This window comes from Triticum aestivum, chromosome 1B (genome assembly GCF_018294505.1).
Source record: "Triticum aestivum cultivar Chinese Spring chromosome 1B, IWGSC CS RefSeq v2.1, whole genome shotgun sequence".
Taxonomy (NCBI): domain Eukaryota; kingdom Viridiplantae; phylum Streptophyta; class Magnoliopsida; order Poales; family Poaceae; genus Triticum; species Triticum aestivum.
This window is the reverse complement of record NC_057795.1, coordinates 648,046,367-648,066,288: the sequence shown is the minus strand read 5'-3', so window position 1 is coordinate 648,066,288 and position 19,922 is coordinate 648,046,367.

The window sequence follows — 19,922 nt, the reverse complement described above, 5'->3', positions numbered from 1 at the left end:
TGCGCCTTGAATGATGTGTTGCTGCCCTCCCTCCTCCCCTCTATTTATAGGGCGAAGGGGGAAGGGGGCCGGCCCCTCTAGATGAGATCTAGAGGGGGGCGGCGGCCAAGAGGAGGGGGCTTGCCCCCCCCCCCAAGCCAAGGGGGGCGCCCCCTTTAGGGTTTCCCCCAAACCCTAGGCGCATGGGTCCTAGGGGGGGTGGCGCCCATCCCACTTAGGGGTTGTTTCCCTTCCACATACAGCCTATAGGGCCCTCCGGGGCAAGTGGACCGTCCCGATGGACCCCCGGAACCCGTTCGGTGGTCCCGGTACAATACCGGCAAACCCCCGAATACTTCCGGTGACCATATGATGACTTCCCATATATAAATCTTCACCTCCGGACCATTCCAGAACTCCTCATGACGTCCGGGATCTCATCCAGGACTCTGAACGACATTCGGTAACCACATACCATTTCCCATAAGAACTCTAGCATCACCGAACCATAAGTGTGTAGACCCTACGGGTTCGGGAATCATGCAGACATGACCGAGACAGCTCTCCGGCCAATAACCAACAGCGGGGTCTGGATACCCATGTTGGCTCCCACATGTTCCACGATGATGTCATCGGATGAACCACGATGTCGAGGATTCAAGCAATCCCGTGTACAATTCCCTTTGTCAATCGGTACGTTACTTGCTCGAGATTCGGTCGTGGTATCCCAATACCTTGTTCAATATCGTTACCGGCAAGTCACTTTACTCATTCCGTAATGCATGATCACGTGACCAACTACTTAGTCACATTGAGCTAATTATGATGATGCATTATCGAGTGGGCCCAGAGATACCTCTCCGACATACGGAGTGACAAATCCCAGTCTCGATTCGTGCCAACCCAACAGACACTTTCGGAGATACCTGTAATGCACCTTTATAGCCACCCAGTTACGTTGTGACGTTTGGTACACCCAAAGCATTCCTACAGTGTCCGGGAGTTACACAATCTCATGGTCCAAGGAAATGATAGTTGACATTAGAAAAGCTTTAGCAAATGAACTACACAATCTTCTGATATGCTTAGGATTGGGTCTTGTCCATCACATCATTCTCCTAATGATGTGACCCCGTTATCAATGACATCCAATGTCCATGGTCAGGAAACCATGACCATCTGTTGATCAATGAGCTAGTCAACTAGAGGCTTACTAGGGACATGTTGTGGTCTATGTATTCACACATGTATTACGGTTTCCGGTCAATACAATTATAGCATGAACAATAGACAATTATCATGAACAAGGAAATATGATAATAACCATTTTATTATTGCCTCTAGGGCATATTTCCAATAGTCTCCCACTTGCACTAGAGTCAATAATCTAGTTACATTGTGATGAATCGAACACCCATAGAGTTCTGGTGTTGATCATGTTTTGCTTGTGGAAGAGGTTTAGTCAACGGATCTGCGACATTTAGATCCGTATGCACTTTACAAATATCTATGTATCCATCTTGAACATTTTCACGAATGGAGTTGAAGTGACGCTTGATATGCCTGGTCTTCTTGTGAAACCTGGGCCCCTTAGCAAGGGCAATAGCGCTAGTGTTGTCACAGAAGAGAGTCATCGGGCCCGACGCGTTGGGAATAACTCCTAGGTCGGTAATGAACTCCTTCATCCAGATTGCTTCATGCGCTGCCTCTGGGGCTGCCATGTACTCCTCTTCACATGTAGATCCCGCCACGACACTTTGCTTGCAACTGCACCAGCTTACTGCCCCACCATTCAAAATATACACGTATCCGGTTTGTGACTTGGAGTCATCCAGATCTGTGTAGAAGCTAGCATCGACGTAACCCTTTACGACGAGCTCTTCGTCACCTCCATAAACGAGAAACATATCCTTAGTCCTTTTCAGGTACTTCAGGAATTCTTGATCGCTGTCCAGTGTTCCATGCCGGGATTACTTTCGTACCTCCCTACCAAACTTACGGCAAGGTTTACATCAGATCTGGTACATAGCATAGCATACATAATAGACCCTATGGCTGAGGCATAGGGGATGACACTCATCTTTTCTCTATCTTCTGCCATGGTCGGGATTTGAGCCGTGCTCAATCTCACACCTTGCAAAACATGAAAGAACCCGTTCTTGGACTGATCCATATTGAACTTCTTCAATATCTTATCAAGGTATTGAAGATTGTGAAAGACCTATGAGGTGTCTCGATCTATCTCTATAGATCTTGATGCCTAATATGTAAGCAGCTTCTCCAAGGTCCTTCATTGAAAAACACTTATTCAAGTAGGCCTTTATGCTTTCCAAAAGTTCTATATCATTTCCCTTCAATAGTATGTCATCCACATATAATATGAGAAATGCTACATAGCTCCCACTCACTTTCTTATAAACGCAGGCTTCTCCATAAGTCTGCGTAAACCCAAACGCTTTGATCATTTCATCAAAGCGAATGTTACAAGTCCGAGATGCTTGCACCGGCCCATAGATTGAGCATTGGAGCTTGCACACCTTGTTAGCATTCTTAGGATCGACAAAACCTTCCGATTGCATCATATACAATTCTTTCTTAAGGAATGCCGTTTTGACGTCCATTTTCCATATCTCATAATCATAGAATGCGACAATTGCTAACATGATTCGGACGGACTTCAGCTTCACTACGGGTGAGAAGGTCTCATCATAGTCAACCCCTTGAACTTGTCGATAACCCTTAGCGACAAGCCGAGCTTTATAGATGGCAACATTACCATCCACGTCAGTCTTCTTCTTAAAGATCCATTTATTTTCTATCGCTCGCCGATCATCGGGCAAGTCTGTCAAAGTCCATACTTTGCTTTCATACATGGATCCTATCTCGGATTGCATGGCTTCAAGCCATTTGTTGGAATCTAGGCCCGCCATCGCTTCTTCATAGTTCGAAGGTTCACCGTTGTCTAACAACATGATTTCTAGGACAGGGTTGCCATACCATTCTGGTGTGGAACGTGTCCTTGTGGACCTACGAAGTTCAGTAGCAACTTGATCTGAAGTACCTTGATCATCATCATTAACTTCCTCTCTAGTTGGTGCAGGCACCACAGAAACATCTTCCTGAGCCGTGCTACTTTCCAGTTCAAGAGGCAGTACTTCATCAAGTTCTACTTTCCTCCCACTTACTTCTTTCGAGAGAAACTCTTTCTCCAGAAAGGATCCATTCTTGGCAACAAAGATCTTGCCTTAGGATCTGAGGTAGAAGGTATACCCAATGGTTTCCTTAGGGTATCCTATGAAGACGCATTTTTTCGACTTGGGTTCGAGCTTTTCAGGTTGAAGTTTCTTGACATAAGCATTGCATCCCCAAACTTTTAGAAACGACAGCTTAGGTTTCTTCCCAAACCATACGGTGTCATCTCAACAGATTTAGACGGTGCCCTATTTAAAGTGAATTTAGCTGTCTCTAAAGCATATCCCCAAAATGATAGCGGCAAATCGGTAAGAGACATCATAGATCACACCATATCCAATAGAGTGCGATTACGATGTTCGAACACACCATTATGCTGGGGTGTTCCAGGCGGCGTGAGTTGTGAAACAATTCCACATTTCCTTAAGTGCGTACCAAATTCGTGACTCGAATATTCACCCCCACGATCTGATTGTTAGAACTTTATTTTCCTGTCACGTTGATTCTCCACCTCACTCTGAAATTCCTTGAACTTTTCAAAGGTCCCAGACTTGTGTTTCATTAAGTAGACATACCCATATCTACTTAAGTCATCAGTGAGGGTGAGAACATAACGATAGCCATCGCGAGCCTCAACGCTCATTGGACCGCACACATCAGTATGTATGATTTCCAACAAGTTGGTTGCTCGCTCCATTGTTCCGGAGAACGGAGTCTTGGTCATCTTGCCCATGAGGCATGGTTCGCATGTGTCAAATGATTCATAATCAAGAGACTCCAAAAGTCCATCTGCATGGAGCTTCTTCATGCGTTTGACACCAATGTGACCAAGGCGGCAATGGCACAAGTATGTGGGACTATCATTATTAACCTTACATCTTTTGGTACTCACACTATGAATATGTGTAACATCACGTTTGAGATTCAATAAGAATAAACCATTGACCAGCGGGGCATGACCATAAAACATATTTCTCAAATAAATAGAACAACCATTATTCTCGGATTTAAATGAGTAGCCATCTCGCATTAAACGAGATCCAGATACAATGTCCATGCTCAAAGTTGGCACTAAATAACAATTATTGAGGTTTAAAACTAATCCTGTAGGTAAATGTAGAGGTAGCGTGCCGATGGCGATCACATCGACCTTGGAACCATTCCCGACGTGCATCATCACCTCGTCCTTCGCCAGTCTCTGCTTATTCTGCAGCTCCTGTTTTGAGTTACAAATATGAGCAACCACACCGGTATCAAATACCCAGGAGATACTATGAGTACTGGTAAGGTACACATCAATAACATGTACATCACATATACCTTTAGTGTTGTCGGCCTTCTTGTCCGCTGAGTACTTGGGGAAATTCCGCTTCCAGTGACCATTCCCCTTGCAATAAAAGCACTGAGTCTCAGGCTTGGGTCCATTCTTTGGCTTCTTCTCGGCAACTGATTTACCGGGCGCGGCAACTCCCTTGTCATCCTTCTTGAAGTTCTTCTTACCCTTGCCTTTCTTGAAACTAGTGGTTTTATTGACCATCAACACTTGATGTTCCTTTTTGATCTCCACCTCCGCTGATTTTAGCATTGAATATTACTCAGGAATGGACTTCTCCATCCCTTGCATATTGTAGTTCATCACAAAGCTCTTGTAGCTAGGTGGGAGCGACTGGAGGATCCTATCAATGACCTAGTCATCTGGGAGATTAACTCCCAACTGAGACAAACGGTTGTGTAACCCGGACATGGTGAGTATGTGCTCACTGACAGAACTATTTTCCTCCATCTTACAACTGTAGAACTTGTCGGAGACTTCATATCTCTCGACCCGGTCATGAGCTAGGAAAACCATTTTCAGCTCTTGGAACATCTCATATGCTCTGTGCTGCTCAAAATGCTTTTGGAGCCCTAGTTCTAAGCTGTAAAGCATGCCGCACTGAACCAGGGAGTAATCATCACTACGCGACTGCCAGGCATTCATAACATCTTGAGTTGCTGGGAAAATGGGTGCTTCACCTAGCGGTGCTTCTAGGACATATGCTTTCTTGGCAGCTATGAGGATGATCCTCAAGTTTCGGACCCAGTCCGTATAGTTGCTACCATCGTCTTTCAGCTTGGTTTTCTCTAGGAACGCGTTGAAGTTGAGGGCAACATTAGCGTGGGCCATTTGATCTACAAGACATATTGCAAAGATTTTTAGACTAAGTTCATGATAATTAAGTTCATCTAATCAAATTATTTAATGAACTCCCACTCAGATAGACATCCCTCTAGTCATCTAAGTGATACATGATCCGAGTCAACTAGGCCGTGTCCGATCATCACGTGAGACGGACTAGTCATCATCTATGAACATCTTCATGTTGATCGTATCTACTATACGACTCATGTTCGACCTTTCGGTCTCTTGTGTTCTGAGGCCATGTCTATACATGCTAGGCTCGTAAAGTCAACCTAAGTGGTTTGCATGTGTAAATCTGTCTTACACCCGTTGTATGCGAACGTTAGAATCTATCACACCCAATCATCACGTGGTGCTTCGAAACAATGAACTTTCGCAACGGTGCACAGTTAGGGGGAACACTTTTTTGAAATTTTAATGAGGGATCATCTTATTTATGCTACCGTCGTTCTAAGCAAATAAGATGTAAAAACATGATAAACATCACATGCAATCAAATAGTAACATGATATGGCCAATATCATTTTGCTCCTTTTGATCTCCATCTTCGAGGCGCCATGATCATCATCGTCACCGGCATGACACCATGATCTCCATCATCGTGTCTTCATGAAGTTGTCTCGCCAACTGTTACTTCTACTACTATGGCTAACAGTTAGCAATAAAGTAAAGTAATTACATGGTGTTTTCATTGACACGCAGGTCATACAATAAATTAAGACAACTCCTATGGCTCCTGCCGGTTGTCATACTCATCGACATGCAAGTCGTGATTCCTATTACAAGAACATGATCAATCTCATGCATCACATATATCATTCATCACATCCTTTGGCCATATCACATCACACGGCATATGCTGCAAGAACAAGTTAGACGTCCTCTAATTGTTGTTGCAAGTTTTTTTACGTGGCTGCTATAGGTTTCTAGCAAGAAAGTTTCTTACCTACGCCAAAACCACAACATGATATGCCAATTGCTACTTACCCTTCATAAGGACCCTTTTCATCGAATCTGATCCAACTAAAGTGGGTGAGACAGACACCCGCTAACCACCTTATGCAACTAGTGCATGTCAGTCGGTGGAACCTGTCTCACGTAAGCGTACGTGTAAGGTCGGTCCGGGCCGCTTCATCCCACGATGCCGCCGAATCAAGATAAGACTAGTAACAACAAGTAAATTGACAAAATCGAGGCCCACAACAACTTGTGTTCTACTCGTGCATAGAAACTACGCATAGACCTAGCTCTTATACCACTATTGGGGATCGTTTCAGAAATTAAAATTTTTCTACGCATCACCAAGATCAATCTATGGAGAGACTAGCAATGAGAGAGAGGGGGGTGTATCTTCATACCCTTGAAGATCGCGATGCGGAAGCGTTACAAGAACGCGGTTAGAGGAGTCGTACACGTAGCGATTCAGATCACGGTCGATTCCGATCTAAGCGCCGAACAATGGCACCTCTACGTTCAACACACGTGCAGCCCGGTGACGTCTCCCACGCCTTGATCCAGCAAAGAGGAGGGAGAGGTTGGGGAAGAAAACTCCAGCAGCAGCACGACGGCGTGGTGGTGGTGGAGCAGCGGTTCTCCGGCACGGCTTCACCAAGCTCAACAGAGGAGGAGGGGGTGTTGGAGAGGGGAAGGGCTGCGCCTTGGATGATGTGTTGCTGCCCTCCCTCCCCCCCCCCCCTCTATTTATAGGGTGAAGGTGGAAGGGGGTCGGCCCCTCTAGATGAGATTTAGAGGGGGGGCGGCAGCCAAGGGGAGGGGGCTTGCCCCCCAAGCCAAGGGGCGCCCCCTTTAGGGTTTTCCCCAAACCCTAGGCGCATGGGCCCTAAGGGGGATGGCGCCCAGCCCACTTAGGGGCTGGTTCCCTTCCACATACAGCCCATAGGGCCCTCCGGGGCAGGTAGACACTCCCGGTGGACCCCCGGAACCCCTTCGGTGGTCCTGGTACAATACCGGCAAACCCCCGAATACTTTCGGTGACCATATGATGACTTCCCATATATAAATCTTCACCTCCGGACCATTCCAAAACTCCTCATGACGCCCGGGATCTCATCCGGGACTCCAAACAACATTCGATAACCACATACTATTTCCCATAACAACTCTAGCATCACCGAACCTTAAGTGTATAGACCCTACGGGTTCAGGAATCATGCAGACATGACCGAGACAGCTATCCGGCCACTAACCAACAGTAGGATCTGGATACCCATGTTGGCTCCCACATGTTCCACGATGATCTCATCGAATGAACCACGATGTCAAGGATTCAAGCAATCCCGTATACAATTCCCTTTGTCAATCGGTACGTTACTTGCCCAAGATTCGATCGTAGGTATCCCAATACCTCGTTCAATCTCGTTACAGGCAAGTAACTTTACTCGTTTCATAATGCATGATCCCGTGACCAACTACTTAGTCACATTGAGCTCATTATGATGATGCATTACCGAGTGGGCCCAGAGATACCTCTCCGTCATACGGAGTGACAAATCCCAGTCTCGATTTGTGCCAACCCAACAGACACTTTCGGAGATACCTGTAATGCACCTTTATAGCCACCCAGTTACATTGTGATGTTTGGTACACCCAAAGCATTCCTACGGTGTCTGGGAGTTACACAATCTCATGGTCTAAGGAAATGATAGTTGACATTAGAAAAGCTTTAGCAAACAAACTACACGATCTTGTGCTATGCTTAGGATTGGGTCTTGTCCATGACATCATTCTCCTAATGATGTGATCCCGTTATCAATGACATCCAATGTCCATAGTCAGGAAACCATGACCATTTATTGATCAACGAGCTAGTCAACTAGAGGCTTACTAGGGACATGTTGTGGTCTATGTATTCACACATGTATTACGGTTTCCGGTCAATACAATTATAGCATGAACAATAGACAATTATCATGAACAAGGAAATATAATAATAACCATTTTATTATTGCCTCTAGGGCATATTTCCAACACAGCCATCTGGCTTGATTGAAGCCAGCGCAGCGGCTTGCTCGCTCGTGAGTCACGCTCGGGCCAGCTTGCCAACCTGTGCGGAGGCCAGCGCGGCGTCTGGCCCGTTCGGCGGAGCGGCGGCCAACTCGCTCATCACCGACGCCACCGACGAACATGCATCAGTACTCTTTGAAGTAATGTTCAGGAAAAATAATGATTTGAGGGGGAATAACAGGATAGAAGGTCAGATGTGGGTCCCTCATGTGAACGGTCAAACAAAATGTGTTGGTTTAAGCCGCCTCGTCAGCACGAACGTGTGGGCCAACCCTGTCATAAATGGGTTTAAACGAACCTAATCAGTACTAGGTAGTAGTTTTTGGTGTGGATTAAGAAATTTTGGGTATGTTTTTGCTATTTTTTGTACAATAGATTCTTCCTAGGGCTAGTTGAAAGTGGTAGTTTTTTGTTAAATACTCTACATATTGTAAGTAGGAGTGAAAGTTAAGCTTTGGAAGCCAATAAGCAAGGCTAGTTACATAGTGCATATGTGTACATGATTGAAAGTAAATATCAACCATGAGTGACTAACATCCTGATGGAAAACTCGAAACTATGGAAATACTAGGATTTTTTTGCATGGTTGGAAATACTAGCGATGTTCATGTGCGTTGCAACGAATCATAATTAGAATAATACTTATTCACAAACACTATACAAAACACTCTAATTTTGATATACATATATCACTAGAGATATATTATGTTTCAATTAGATATATTCCTTGGGCTGTTTTGGCGAGGTCAGGGAGGGATGTGGTTGGTTTTAAGATACTAATTATGTTTTTTTCTACAAATTGGTAGACAAGTGGGATGTTGGTGAGAAAAGGCAACAACTTACCTCACAGTCGTTAGATGTAGATCTAATGGTCAGAAACGATGGATGGCAGACACACCATCATCACCAACTTAGTCTTCTGTAGGAGTACTAGCAAGATCCGTGCATTGCACGGAACATCAAGATGCATTTTTTATAAAACACTTATTGTGATTGACCCATGCGGGAGTATTCCCATGTGTAAAAACTAATGATATCTCGAGAAATAGGGGATAAGGTGAAGAGGAGTGGGGCGTGGTGGTGATTGGTGGTCGGACTGAGCGGAGGCACGGGGATTGACGACGCCGACAGCGGCCACCAGGCCAGTTTGTTCCAGAGGCTTCCTTTCTTAATTGCTCAACAATGAGATTGTTGGAGATAAGGATGAACGAGGGAAGGCCTTGTCTGCAAATGTGGAGAGGGGTGCGGGTATCTTTTAGTTTAATTTCCATCCGTTAGATATAGATCAGACGGTCTATATTGCAAGATGGCATGCGTACCATCATCACCAACTCGGTTTTTTATAAGGGAAGAAATATAAGTATGGAGATACAAACGTATTATCGATACTTGTTTCCGTAAACTAGCATCTACATTCTATTCAACACCTCAGCATGTGGGGCCTTAGCATAATGACTTCTCGACTGTGTAAAACAAATCTTTTCACGTCGCCGATAAGGAGGGGGTGACAGCGGCGCGCTTTTTGGCTTGCTCTAGTCCTAGTAGTCATACTATGTGGTCTAAGCACATGTAGATTTATTCTTTTTCACGTCTCGTGTTCGCCTTACGGCCACGACTGTTGATGAATAGACGGTAAGTTATTCACGGGGAAACCCTTGTTGAGTGTGTTTGTGTGTGTGTGTGAGAGAGAGAGAGTGCGTGTGTGATATGTCTAGAGACTGAGGCAATAATAACAGATTCTTTGTGTTTGTGTGTGTGGAGGATAGAGATAGACATGTACATGGGGCTTTGTGTTGTGTAACTTGGAGACACAAATACATAATTAGAGAGTGTGAGTGTGTGAGATACACATGCGGACATGGGGAGAGATGAGGATCCAGATAAATGGGTGTTTGTGCGTTTCTGTGTGTGTTTGTGCGCGCGTTTGTGTGTGAGAGGGAGTGTGTGTATGTGGATTAGAGAGACCACTAATGATCTAAACCTAGTATAAGGGAAGGAGGAATGGTGTGACATGTGTAGTAGCGGGATAGCATGGGTGTGGGTGGGGGAGCAGACTATTTGGAAGAGACATCGAGTGTGTGTGGGAGAGGGGTGTGAGAGCGAGAGAGAGAGCTAGCGACGGAGAGAGAGAGAGGAAGAGAGGGGGCGAGAGAGGGGTCGTTTGTGTCCATAAATGATGTATAGATAGGGAGACAATGTTGATGTTGTTCGAAATTGGCCTATGTACGGAGATGCAAGGGAAGCGAGTCATCGTGTGTGTGATAGGGACTTCATGAGAGATCAAGAATAGATGGTGTAGAGAAAAATGTGCGAGATCGAGAACAATGATAAATTAGGGAGCTATGGAAAGAGTCACGACATATATGTATACAGGGAAGGAGCTGGGGCGGGTCCGCATGTGGGACAGATAGAAAGAGGAGAGTGGTAGTAGTTCAGTGGCAACACCGCCGGAGAGCAGTCTGAGCACAGATATTATAGTTCTTGAGGCTCTACTAGAGGCAGAAAGAGATGGTGTGGCTGCCATGAATGAGGTAATCTTTATCTTGAGGCTGGAAATTATGGAATTAGTGGCATGCATTATGCAAGCAAACCAAGAATTGGAGGAAGTAAGAATGTTGCATTTGAAGACGGAGGAGGTCCTGCTATTTCTGCTATCTGAAGCCCAGGGTAATCCCGGTTCTTATTTACATACCAGTTGAAATTGTCATTAGATTATTGTATTTGCATGTTGTGTCATGTCTCTGAATGGACTATGTTGTAAGACCCCCTATGTTGTCCATGTGTTGTAATGATCCGAATTTTTTAGGCGAGGTAATCCTCAGTACATGTATGATTGACATAAGGTGAACTGTTTTTCTTGTGAGCATATTGTATTGGATGAAATAACTGTTTGACTCAAAGTGTATCCAACCTACTGAATTCGAAGATCACGACATTTCTAAATCATAATCATATATAAAGGTCAAATAAATCTTTGTTGTGGTTTTGAAGAAATAAATAACAAAACATAGAATTATCTGTGGATATTCATAATCGAATACAAATTGGATTTGAATTTAGTTTGCCAGGGCCCAGGGCAAATGTGAATGCTAATTCTCCAAAGTTTTGAACGAAGCGGTTAAACACCCACTATAATTTGTGGACTGCCCGAAGCAAGTATTTGCGAGATGGAAATTATTGTCTACCCCTAAGACTTGACATCCTTATTGACCGGATTTACACTGCTTTCGATAGGGGTAGACTAGGAACTTCAATCAGACGTGACACGGCGGCCTCTGAGCCCATTCAGACATGGTGGGTGCCAAACATGGGCGGCAAAACACATTTGATTCAAGCTCGTCCGAAAGACATGTGTCTCTCCCTCCATTTCCCCATTCATACACGGTGGGCGGCAAAACAAACTCTCCTCGTCCGAAATCGATGTAGGTTAATATTTTAAATAGGGGCTGATGTGTAACTTCCCTCATACATGACACAACCGCCCTACCTGTCAGCCCCGTTCATACACCGTGGGCGGCAAAACACTCTCTCCTCGCCCGAAATAGTTACCGGCAAATATTTGGGAGATGCGAGATTACCATCCTATCCCCAACCGACGTGATGTCTGATATTTTAAACGGAGGATAAGTTCATAACTTTCCCACATTTCAGAGAAGCGTGTACCAAAGTTTGAGATCCCTCCTCCCCTCCATTTCCCCATTCATACACCGTCGGCGCCACAACAAACTCCCCACTGTGGCCAACCTCCTCCGTCTGCCACCCCATCCTCCACCTTGCCGGAGCCGCTACCCCTACCCCGTTGTCCACTGCAAGAGATGGACGTCTCTCATCCACGACGCTGGACCATGATCCTTTCATCACGTCCTCTCGCTTCATCGGCGCCGTCGTCCACCTTGTCGTTGCCACTCCTACGACCGCCTCGTCCATGGCAACAGGATTTATCCCCCGACCCGGCTGTCTGCCATCTAAAGTCTTCTTCCCCGCTGTCAACAGCCATCACACCCGCAGCACCCTCGACGTATCAGCAGAGGCCTATATAGTGTTGCAAGAGAGGTGGTACTCTTCCATATGTGCTTAAGTTATTGATCTCACCCGGAAAATAGATCATAATTTGTTTACTGTACTTTTCTTGTTCGTACCAAATTGTAGTGGCTAGTTGAAAGAAAACATTGGTTGCGAAGTAGCTTTGTCCGGTTTGCACCTTCAGATCCGCCATGGCACGGGCACTATACTCGTAAAGCTTATGGTCCCCCCCTTTATATTCACTACCATCATCGTAGGTCCTTGGTGTCGTGCTAGCACTGCTCCTCAAGACCTCAATCCAAAGCTTACGTGTTGAAATACGAATCTGATATGATGCTCATATCACTAAATCAGAGAATGTTAAATTGGTCACCTAATGTTCCTATATTCGTTTCAAAAAGCATGTGCGCCACCCACTGGTCCAGCTAGTTCCACTTTCCTGATTTTACTCTTGATGCTTAGGGTTTTCCCCTTTTATCTACTCTACCCTGATCTGCGTAGGTGCTTTCTGTCGTACTAGCATTACTCCACCCTTCAAGCTAAACAACACAACACTCAAAATTTGAAAGCTTAGTTGTTCAAATATGATTGTGATATGATACTGATATTAGTTAACAGACACATTTAATTGGTTAGCTAAAGGCCCCACTTGAGTTTCCAAATGCATGTCGCGACATGTAGAGAGACAGCAGAATTGCATTTCTTTGTCACTTGTTGACTGTACTTTCTTGTCCATACCAAATCTTAGTTGATATTTCAAAGCAAACATCGGTTGCTAACTACCCTTTGCACGGTTTGCAGCTTCAGATCTGCCATCCCACTGCCACGGTCAACACTATACTCATCATACTTATGGTTTCCCCATTTTATGATTACCATGATCAGCCTACATGGTTCGTGTCGTAATAGCACTGCTCCACCCATCAAGCTAAACAAGCTTAGTTGTACAAATTCATATATGATATTATGCTGATATTAGTAAAACTGAGAGATGTTTAATTGGTCAGCTAAATGTTCCTACTTTATTTCGAAATGCATGTGAGCCACATATGGAGAGATCAGAAAGAATAGTATTTCTCTGTGCACTCTAGTTCATCATGGGTGGCCAACCGACATTGTATTGAAAGACTTGTAATATCTTCAATCTGCTTGCTCTTCTGCTCTTCTTTAAGATGATCCTCTTCTCTTGCGGTCGACTGGTCAGGTCGAGTTTTTCTCCCTTAGTATATTTTGAATCTGTCAAGTCAGGTCGACTTGTTCTTCTTTACTATATGTTGAAGCTATCATCTGCAAAGTGTCATCACTTCTGGAGCTCTCATATTTTGAGTAGTAGGCCACATTATATTAGTGCACACACCAAATTACAGTATGCATGGCATCTCTTAAAAGAATTGCAGAGATAGCACAAAGGGGTTTACAGGGAGGCAGTATTGGATTAGAATCACTTCTGCATTACAAAGATGATCTCACTTGTTTTTATGTTTTTATGTTTTCATGCATGTCAGATATTGAACATTATCAAGGCGCACGAGAGGAATATTGCGGAACAATCCACTGGCTAACAAACTTGGCATGGTGGAGGATGGCCTATCTTATTCACCCATCAAGGTGCTTGCTCTAACTTGGCAAGGTTGTATTGGTCGCACATATTTTGCATCTGACCTCTTGCATTACTTCTACTTTGTTACACCATCTGCTTAGTTTAAGCATCATATATGAGTATATGCCATACCTATCCATTCTATGTACCTATTCCATGTGTCGTCATACTATGTTTTTCCAGTCAAATGTTGTTCTTTCGTAATAGATGTCCAAAAGGAAGAGGGTGAGTGCAGATCCTCAAGGAGTACAAACTAGGTATATGGAAAAGGTAGTGATACCTGTTAAATCAGACAGATCAGCAGCCACCAAAAACACATGCCCAACTGTACCACACTTTACCCCTACTCCAGTGGCCAAACCCTATTAGAACCGCTGAGAGCCCAGCGCCAGGTACTGTCTATGATATCAATTCAAAATTTGAACTCCTAAATTTCTACATGTGCCTTACCTTCTCTCTTGTATGAAAACTAATTTCAGATGAATACCCTTGCTCAAAGGATCATACGATCGCACAACAATACTGCGCTCTGCATTGCTCTTGTCAGTACCTCTCTCCCTTCTGCCTTGTAACGATGTACTTAATTAATTGCTATTTGATTATGTATCATCAGTATGCACCTGAGCTTCATTATCCTCTGTTTCTTCCTATATTATTTGACCTATATTTACTCTTTGCAAAATGTAGAATAATGGAAACGCTTATAAAGAATTTTCTTTGGGGAATTTATTGAATTATCCTTCCATCAACATGGAGAAGGGCTTTGTCCAGCCCGTGTTAACATGTAATGTAAGTTCATCCTTCTCAAGCCTTCAAACTTTGTTCTAGTATAGATTTGGATAGGCATCATTTCCTCCACTGCTATTTGCTTTGTTGTTTACATCTGATTGGATGTTTGCAACAACTACGAGTTTCAATTTGTAGTTATAAAAACATGTTCCTTATGCAGAACAGATCCATTTATTTGCTTATATAATTGTGAAACCTGTTACGTGTCTCCTTGTTTCTCTTTCAAAGTCGTATCTCTTATGCCAGGCGGAACTTTAGGGAAGATAGTGAGCCAAACCATCTTGAGGACAGCGAGATGACCCCAAGGTCCTGTCTTGATGAAGATAGTGAGTTGAAGCTACTCACCAGCAGGTGTGAGACAACCTCTATGCAGTTGCTGCCTTAATCAGTTCGACTTCTTCAGTCTCAACTTAAAGCGGAAAGGCTTGCTTCAGCTCAGCTCCGACTTGAAATCAAAGATGCAATGAAGATGTCAGAGGACTGCCTTGCGCACTATCATGCCATACAGCTACGGGTGAAGCATCTATCATTGACACAACTGAGAACTAATCAGCTTCTTCGGCTGTTTGGGGGGCCCGACCTGGCCAAGCCTAGTGCCTTGTGAAGTGCTCTCCGTTTTGTATATTCTTTTGTCAGCGCATTTATTTGCACTGGTGGCGAACTTTGATGCCCAGTGGATGTAATTTATGTAATAGCCATGATAGCCTAGCGTAAGTTGCTTGCTTATTTATTTCCTTGTTGTCTTGTTTATTTGTTTGCTTGTAGATAGTGCAGTTCTTTTTCCGCAGTTTGCTAGTGGCCGCAATAACCTATTTTTTAAAACTAGGCCACAATAACCATGGGCTACATATTTACTGTAGTGACACTGGGCCTCCTACGGGCCGTAGAAACAATGGGCCTTCTACAGGCCGTAGAAACAATGGGCCTTCTATGGGCCGTAGAAACAATGGGCCTTCTATGGGTCGTATCATCAATGGGCCTTATATGGGCCGTATGATCGATTGGCCAAACATGGGCCAATAACAGACCACATTATGGTAGTAAATGGGCTAGAGTTGGAATCGTCCGTTCATCGGCCGACCATAACGGGTCGTTGTTAATAGGCCGTATTTGATGACGCTATGAAAACGGTCCAACGTATTAACGGGCCACAAATGGGCCGACTGTAACCATGGGCTAAATTTGGCCCACAAGCAGAAAATGAGAGTAACGGGCCATAAGTGACCGAATGCTGGAAATAAGCCCAAGAATAAATGGGCCCTGAGAAGGCCGAAAGATAACATGGGCTGCAAACAGCCCAATGGATTAATGGGCCATTAATGGGTATAAAGTGACACACAATTCATTACGGGACAGTTTCACCACGGGCCGTTAATGGGCCAAGACTTACAAAGGGCCTCATATGGGCTGAAAGACGTTATGGGCCATACATGGGCCGGAACTTAAAATGGGCTGGAATCATATTGGACGGCCCAGATGACGCTACTGGGCCTAATTCGGATAGGTCGTAACGGGCCCTGGGTTAGCTGGCTGTAAGTGGGCTACATGCGAACAGGCCGTTAACAGGCTTTCCATGGGCCGGCCTTTTCACAGGAATGGGCCTCTGTTGGGCCGTGCCACGTGTCGACGAATCATAGGTGCCTTCGGTCCAATGAGTGGATGACATCTGTCCCAACGGTGAGCCGACACATGTTTCCTCCAGCCAATGATGATTTTACACGTGGAAAATCTCCATTGGTCGGGGTTGTTAACGGGTTATCGGATCCAAAACCGGACCCAATAGCTTAACGGTGTTCCGTTACGGTGGATGTCACGTGTCAGTCACCCTTGACGAAAGCACTTCTGTGGCGCGCGATTTATCGTCATGGAAGTGGACACTTCCGTGATGATAATTTTGGTAATGTCATGGAACACTTCTACGACAGCACAGGTATGACTATCTTGATTCTGTCATAAAATCGTCATAGATGTACATGCATGATAAAAAAAATGTGACCTACTGTGACAAACATGTATCATCATGGAAGTGTATCTTTTTGTAGTGAGTATGAGCGTCTTCCGGATTGGTGTGCGGTTTGTGGCCATCTGGGTCATGTTTTCAAGGAACACGGTGACGACATCCATCCCCCGTCGGCATTGTACTACAAAGATTTAAGAGCTACATGGAACATGCGTGTAGGCGCTGGTCCTGGAGGAGTAAAAGGTCGCGGACGCAGAGGTGGAAGGCGTGGTGGCCGGTCTGCTGGCCACAACGGCGATACACAAAATCAATGCAGAGAGGCAGATTCTTCTGATCATGTTGAGGCGGATACTGATTCTCTTATGGATGATGCTGACGCTAATCGCAAAAGATCCAACCAACAACATATGATAGCCCCGGGACCTCCACCTGGAGCGAAGAATCTACTAGCTTTAACAGCTTCGGATGTACCTCCAAGCCCATCCTCCAAACAGGACCCGAAGAGGTCTCGTATAACGGCGGACAAAGACAATGGAAAGAAGGGTGCAGCCCTTGAAAAACCTAGCGATGCAAAATCGGCGACCTCCCGTAGGGAGGATCGCCGGGCACAATGAATCTGTTATGTTGGAATTGTCGTGATGCGGGCAAAGCTACGACAATTTGTGAGCTTCGTGATTTAACGAAGCAATTTGCCTCGGCCGTGCTGGAAACACAGATTTCAAAAGCACGTGTCGAGAATCTAGCTGATACTTTAGGTTTTTCAAATTCTTATGTTGTTGGTAGCTCAGGCTGTAGTGGCGGCCTAGGATTGTTTTGGAATGATGCAATAAAGATTGATATTTCCGGTTATTCTGAGTATCACAGTGATGCTACTGTTTCATCTACTAGTTGGGATGACTGGAGACTTACATGTGTATATGGTGAAGCTCGGGTGGGAGAGAGATATAGAACTTGGGACACTCTGGAAGTCCCTTGTAACAACGAGCAATTTACCTTGGCTTTGCATAGGCAACTTTAACGAGGTACTGCACCCCCATGAACATGTCGGTGAAGGACAAAGGAGGAAATAGAAGGTTTCCGGGATGCAATGGATGTGTGTGCACTGGCTGACATATGGTATCAGGGGAAACCTTGGACCTTTCAGAAGAAAACAGCATGTGGAGCCTACTGTTGCGTTCGTCTTGATCGGGCCATGGCAAGTTCTAAGTGGATGGCTTTGTTCCCTCATGCCACACTGTCCCACGAGAGTGGGGCAGCTTCTGACCACTGCCCAATCCGCCTTCAGCTGGAACCCAGAGCACATGCAGTGTCAGGCAAGAAGCCCTTTAGATATGAGCTCTATTGGGAGCGACATGCAGAGTTCACAGATTCCTTTCCAGGTATGTGGACGGAAGGAGCAGGAGCTCATTCAGTCTATGAGCTAAATAAAAAACTGGCAGATCTGTCGGTGTCGATCACACAGTAGAGTGGAGCCACCATAGGCCAAGTTTCAAAGCAGATTAGAGTAATGAAGAGGGAGTTGGCAAAAATGCAGAATGGCCCCCAGTGAATAACTCCTTCACATGCAGAGTTAAAAACTATAGAGAAGTTAGTGGAGCTTTACCACATGGAAGAAATTTTACTAAGACAGCGTTCACGTGTTGACTGGCTGACGGATGGGGATAAAAACACCAAGTACTTCCAACGTCGGGCAAGCATGAGGCGGAGGAAAAATTAAATAAAAGCACTTCATCGAAATGATGATTCTGCAACCCAAGATCCGAGCGAGATGGCAGCAATGACGAACACCTTTTACCAAAATCTGTTTACGTCGGAAGGCACTTTGGGCATGGGGGTTGTCCTCGATGAACACCATGCTAACCTCTCCTTTCAATAGAGATGAACACCATGCTGACCTCTCCTTTCAATGGAGATGGGATAAAGCGAGCTCTGTTCCAGATGTATCCAACGAAGGCACTTGGCCCGAACGGATGCCCTGCCCACATCTTCCAACGGCATTGGAAGATATGTGGAACAGAGGTAACAGAAGTTGTTCTTCGTATCTTGCGAGGAGAAGAGAGCCCTGAGAAGGTAAATGAAACAATTCTTGTCCTCATCCCTTAGGTAAAGGATCCCACCCTACTCAGTCAATTTAGGCCTATAAGTCTTTGTAACGTTCTGTACAAGATTGCCTCGAAGGTCCTTTCAAACAGGTTGAAACAGATTTTGCCAGATATTATATCTGAAGAACAGTCGGCCTTCGTTCCTGGGAAGCTTATAACAGACAACATTATCACTGTGTATGAATGTCTGCATTTTATGAAGGGGAACAAAGCTCAACATAACCGCTTTTGTGCCGTTAAAATGGATATGATGAAGTCCTACGATCGGGTTGAGTGGGAATATTTGGAGGCAATAATGTTGAATTTGGGCTTTGCGCCCTCATGGGTTTCTTTGATCATGAGGATGGTGAACTCGGTAACTTTTACGGTTCTTTTTAATGGTGGTAAGTTGGAAAGTTTCAGGCCATCTAGGGGAATCCGTCATGGGGATCCTATTTCTCCATACCTATTTTTGCATGCAGCGAAGGGCCTTTTGTGCATCTTAAAAACAACCAATGAACCATCGCACCTCAGTGGAATTCGAGTGTCCTCATCAGCCCCGCCGGTCAGTCACTTGTTATTTGCGAATGATAGCCTGCTGTTTGTGAAAGCTAGTGTTGATGGAGCAAATGAGCTATCCTCTTTGATGGAGAGTTATTGCAATGCTTGGGCCAAAAAATCAATTTATCAAAGTCTACAGTCTATATATTTCAGCAAGGGGTGTCCAAATAATCTCAAAGCAGAGGTAAAGCATACTTTGAATATAGATAATGAAACATTGTCTGATAGATACCTTGGCATGCCTACTGATGTTGGGAGTAGCAAAAATGGTGCTTTTAAGTTCCTTAAAGATCGGGTATGGAGCAAAGTGAAAGGATGGATCGAAAAAACCCTCTCTGTTGGTGGGAAGGAAGTGTTAATAAAATCAGTGGCCCATGTTGTACCGGTTTACTCGATGTCATGTTTTAAACTCCCACACGGGCTTTGTGAACATATTAACTCACTCATTAGAAAGTTTTGGTGGGGAAGCAAGGAAGGGAAGAGGAAAGCTAGTTGGATTTCTTGGAGCACGATGACAAGGCCTAAATAGTGCGG